General features: G+C 29.2%; 1 long non-coding RNA gene across 1 annotated transcript; it reads right to left on the bottom strand.

Moving 5' to 3' along the window:
- Positions 1 to 4,552: 4,552 nt before the first annotated feature.
- Positions 4,553 to 5,487, bottom strand: LOC148191338 (uncharacterized). The gene is made up of 2 exons (XR_015782840.1): positions 5,026 to 5,487; positions 4,553 to 4,909 (listed from the first exon to the last, which is right to left on the bottom strand). It is a non-coding gene; the product is annotated as an uncharacterized LOC148191338 (long non-coding RNA).
- Positions 5,488 to 6,020: the final 533 nt, after the last annotated feature.

The raw sequence follows: 6,020 nt of genomic DNA, 5'->3' as shown, positions 1-6,020 counted from the left end.
TAACCGCGAATTCGAGAAGGACATCATATCAGGAAACGTTAAATTGATGTCGAATTTAAAAAGTTCGACGTTAAGTTAATGTCGAATTTTGTCAATATACAACGTTAATAACTTTCTTTTTTTGTTTTTTTAATCAATTGTGATATCTTTTTACAACTCTACGAGACCTGAAAAGCAAAAAAATAACAAATTTCAGTTTTTGGTATTTTATAAAGCAAGAATTATGATCGTAGTATCAACAACAAACAACAATAGCCAACAACAAACAAGTTCAATTAAACTACAACAACAAACAAATTCAACCAAACAACAACAAACAAGTTCAATAAATAAGCTCTTCAAAACAAAAACGAAAATTAACTTTCAAAAGGTGGGTTCGTTGGAATAAGTGTTGTCACCGGTGACAGGGAGATCAGAATGCCCCTGTGAAGGACAAAAACACGAAAATAATCGGTCAAAACAAACAAAAATCATACATAAAATGCATTTGTATCAAATGAAAGAAAGATTACATGTGATGATCGTCAAACTTTGTTCTAGAAAAGTTTGAGAAGAGAAGAGGGTCTCGCGCGCTAAGATAAAGTGAATGAATTTTCAATCTCCCGCTCAAATTTTTATTGAATTCACTAACCTTTTGACGTCTAACGCTGGGGCATTCGACGTTTTATATCATTTTACGTCGAATTACAATTCTAAATAACGTTTAACAATTGCATTTATTTACAAAAATGCCACCGATCATTTTTAACATTGACTATTCAGTGGTTGGACGTTAAATGCGTGACGTTAAACGCGTGACGTTATACGCTGTTTTTGTACTAGTGGGTGATAAGATGAGTTTAACAAATAACACATTTTACTAGAATAAATTTTGGATGACTCATACCATTTAAAGAAATGAATTTAAATCCTAACTCAATTTTATAAAATGGGCTTACAAAATCGGTTTATCACGGATCTCCAATACACCTTTCACACCGAGAAATCTCAAATATAAAAGTATACATAAATAGGTAATCTAATGATGGTAACACAATGAGTTCAACAAATAACAAATTTTGTTAGGATAAACTTTAGATGACTCTTAGACCATATAAAAGAGTGAATTTTATATTAAGATACAAACAAAGTCTCACATCAAATAAAACAAAAAATAAATATGAGTTTATATATTTGACCTAAAACAGACAATAAATTACATGTGTGGAGATTTATGTGTATTAAACCTCTCTACACTTTAAACATAATTTAATCATATAAAACGAATTTATAAAACAAAGTTAACATTCACTAATAATCATATAAATTTGTTTTATAGTGTAAGATATCCAACGTATTTAAACAAAACACTATTTAGCATCCTCTTTATTATTATTATTTTTGTTTTCGTTACATATTTGATGTTTGCTTTTTGAATGAGATGGAAATTATTTGTATAAATTCTAACAAGTAAAATACTTTAAAAAATGAATGTGATGAGAGAAATAAAAGTTTGAAATACTTTTACTATAACTTTTTGGAGTAAAAGTTTAAATTAGATCATTTAAAGAGTGGATGAAAAACAGAACAAAAACTATATTAAACATAAAACTAGTTATTACATTATTATAATTGTCTTTTAAATATATTATGATATTTTAAATACTAATGAAAAATATTCTTGGGTTATTTTCTGTCTTATTACAATAAGACTTCCAAACCTAAAAATATTATTTGTTGAAAAACTGACAAATTACCTATAAACAAAATTACGATGCTTTGTCACACACACACATATTATATAATGAAAATTAGAGGGTTGAACTGAGAAGAATATAAAAACACTATGACAAAAGTAATGGAAAACAGAAAAAACAGAGAAATATAAAGACAAATGTTAGGTTAGTTGCAGGAAATCATATGATATAGTGAAGTTCTGATATTCTCTGAGCAGCAGCAGCAGCAGCAGAGAAATAAGCAATGATTTGTGCTGAGAATAAAGCCATGTTCTTGGACTATGCAAATGGAAAATGCTCAACTTTCACAATCTACAATGAAATTTCCTCTCAGTGAAAGATTCCACCATGTTAACAAAGATAATTAAAAATGGTATAGTGATGATGATCATGCACCTTTTATAGCCATTATGCATCTTCTCATTTTCAGTGATTCAATACTTAGCCATCTGCCACCTTCATACCTACACCACATAGACATATAGATATATCTAATTATGGAAAATGTTTCATTCATGTGTCTAAAATTATATCAACAACTTTTCGTTTTTGAGTTAAAATTAGAAAAATTATAGTTACTTTCTGTCTGATAAATATTTCATTCTTATTGCAATATATAGAAAGCATTGGAATCACATAAAAACTATTTATATGTTTGCTTAATTCGAGAAAGAGGATCTGCATTCAGTAGTTCGATCTGATACTTTAAACTATTTTATAACACTTTTTTTATATATATATTTCTGTATCTATAGAAGTCAAAATCTTGGTTATAAATGAATATTAGTTTTTTATTAGCAAACTAAAATGAAATAATATCTTAGCATTGTCATTTTATGCACAAAAGGACATTCCAAACATATTCTTTTTCTCAAGATGATTCAAAATAAGAGTCAAAATTAATCAATACAATAATGAGGTTTATTTAATAAGTTGATACTTTTTTAACAAATATTTTTCTTAAACTCTGACTAAAATTTGAATATCCCTCCCTAAATATTTAAGATATAATAAAATCATCTGCAAATATTATGTTACTTTACAATAATGAATAGATAATTAAAAGATATTTAAGAATAAGTTTAATAATATATATATATATATACACGCACACACAACAAACAGATAACTAATGAATAAATTGAATTATTTATTCTCTGTTGTTTATTATGTACATAGTAGGTTGTCTTAGTGTCGGGGTAATATCTTTATAGATTATAGTTTCTTTTTCTGAAAGAAAAACCTTGAATTATTATTAATACCTATACTATTATAATCTGTTATTAATAAAGGAGTTGACTTTTTCGTATATATATATAATTTTTTTTTCAATAAGATTTCTTTTTTTAAATTCAAACCATCAATGCTCTTAGGGTACACATTTTTTTTTCAGTTTCACTCTCTTTCGGTAACTATTTTTTAATTCAAATAATTATACATAATAATAAAAAAACAACTTTCCAATTTTACTCTTTTAATAATTATTTTTAATTAAAATAATGATCCATAATAAAAAACATTAATAAAATAAAAATATTATCTATTGTGAAAATATAAAAATTATTTAATTTTATAATTGCTTTTTTTATAAAAATTGTTTTATAATTTATTACTATTTTTTATTTTAAAAATTATTTTATAGTTTAATAAAACTTTCACTATAATAGTAATTATATATATATATATATATATATATATATATATATATATATTTCTAATATTTGTTATCAATATTTTATATTGCTGCTTTTTTTAGTTTTTTACACATTCTCAGTAAATATAATGTGTTTGTCGGCTATAACTATTAACCACAATTAGATGTACAATATTTTTAAAAAGTATTTATGTTCAACTATTATCTCCAATATGATATTAGATTTTTGTTTTCCTATTTAATGTCTTATAAGATGTAAATATTTTAAGGGTTAAATATGTTTTTAATCCTTTAACTATCAAACGATTTTGTTTTTAGTTCCTCTTTCAAATTTTGGTATACTTTGATCTTTCTTTTTAAAGAAAATTATAATTTTTCGTTCTCCAAAATTAACGCGTTAAAAAGAAGCTGAGAATGCTAATGCTGATGTGTCATGTAATATTTTCATGCTTCTCTCACTCTGAACCTCTTTGATACTTAGTCGCTCAACACTCAAAATGATTAAACACTCATCGAGAGCTTCTCTCCAAACCTCTGCTTCTCTCCCTCCTCACCGGCACTGTCTCCTTCCTTGCATCTTCGTCTCCATCCACCGCCGTAACCTCCATTCCCATCCCCAGTTGTTGTCTTCCACGTCGAAGATCACTCTCTGCTATTCTTCCTTAAATAATGGGAACCTCAATAGCATATAAAAGTATAGCTTTTAGTTTTGATAAAAGTTCCAGCCATCCAAAACAACTTTCCCTCATTTCCCCTTGAGGACCAGGTAAAAACCTTGGGAGAGTAATGATAGCAGCCCTGTGATTAAGCAAATGTATTTTAGGAGGTAGCTTGATGGTCCCAATTAAGGGTAGTTTTCTGTCAAGCTGCAAATCGGTTAATGGAATAGTGTTGAGGGACTTTCTAAAAATTAGAAAGTTTCTAAGAATTAGAAAGTTGCAAGGAGTGACCAGACCTGTCAAAATCTCAGAAACTCGTGTGATTCTCATTGGTAGATATCCCGTATTAATCAATAAATAATTACCTTTACTTCTATCTTTGTCAAGAGTTCTATCACCTTACCACATGACATATGACCATCAGCTAGTTAAATATTGTCAATTTCATTACATGAAGAAATAAACAAATAACAGAACTTATAACCATAATGTTAAACAAAAAAGACAAAAGGAACAAAAAAAGAAAAGGATAAAATGAAATAATATAGAAGCATTAATGGAGAGCCTAAAGATGCATTCTGCAAGATTACTAATTGTAATGCTACTCTTACAAAGATGCCCTTCTTCATTACACTTCCCAGCACCTTTGATCACCTCTTGATCACTCACTCTCACCCTTATCTGTTTCAAAATTCCCAAAAATGCTTCAGAAAGACTTTGTGGGATACCCTGTAGCTGTTCAGCTTCACAGGCATTGATAAGAACAATAGTTGCAGTGAGAAAAACCAGTGACAATTTATCTTCCTTAATCCCAATCTTAAGAGAGCAAAAACTTCACCACCCTCAGACCATAAACAGACGCATTCCAAACCATTGAAAATCTGAAGAAACACAAACCTAAGTAAGGTCAATTCAATTGTTCTATGATCCATCACATGCTTAATTTAATAAACTTCAATAAAAAAAAAGTAAAACGACACACGGCGTAAATGCTTACATCAATTTGTTCAACGCGAAAATTTTGAGCAATTGTCGTCGGGCGCAGTTGGTAGTGGAAAAGTATAAAATGGCATTGCAGGAAGATAACAAAACCTTCCTCTTTCGACTGCAACAACGAGATTAGTCCCTTGACGAATCAGAAGCCATTTCCTCGTTAGTGTCGAAGGAAACGACTGAGGCGGTGCCGATAATGTTTGCAGGGAGGCACACGATTTCCACCCGCGTGGAGCGGAGTAGGGTTGGGAGCAACGCCAAAGTGGACGTCAGCGAGGTCTGCGAGATGAGAACCGAAAGAATACTTATATGAAATTTCGGCGGAGAGCGATCTTCGACGTGGACAGTGACCGGGGATGGGGACGGGGACGGAGGTTGCGGCGGTGGATGGAGACGAAGATGCAAGGAATGAGACGGCGCCATTGAGATCATTCTGGATGTTCAGAGTAAGCATGAAAACACTATAAGGATACAGCACCCTTAATCACCTCATCATATAATCTTTTTAACGCCGTTAATTTAATCATGGAGAACGAAAAATTACATTTTCCTTAAAAAAAAATTTAAAAGAGTGATTAAAAACAAAATCATTTAATAATTAAGAAACTAAAAACATATTTAATTTTTTTTTTAAAACATTATAACTATATTTTCACAAGTTCTAATTCACGTAATATCTTGAACAAGAATTTTATATCCTAAATATTTCGTAAAACTTTATAAATTTAAAAAAAAAATGAAGAAAGTCCATTTTTAGCAAATATTTATTAAAGTTCTGTAAAACAAATTCACAATATAATTTTTTTTGTAATAATATTTCAAATTGAGACTTATTTTTTTATGTTGTTGTCATGGCAGAAAGTCTTCATAGATTGAAACTATGCTTTTTTGTTGTTTTGATGCGGACAGGGACAGCATGGTTTCTTTTAATTAATGACAAAAATGACCCTTTCCTTGTATTAAAGCTAATCATATATGGTGTAAAAAACAGTTCAATAC

The sequence above is a fragment of the Vigna umbellata genome, chromosome 11, assembly GCF_029865625.1.
Source record: "Vigna umbellata cultivar VRB3 chromosome 11, Vumbellata_1.0, whole genome shotgun sequence".
Classification (NCBI taxonomy): domain Eukaryota; kingdom Viridiplantae; phylum Streptophyta; class Magnoliopsida; order Fabales; family Fabaceae; genus Vigna; species Vigna umbellata.
Note: the sequence above shows the minus strand (reverse complement) of the source record. Positions and strands in the feature narration are given on the sequence as shown.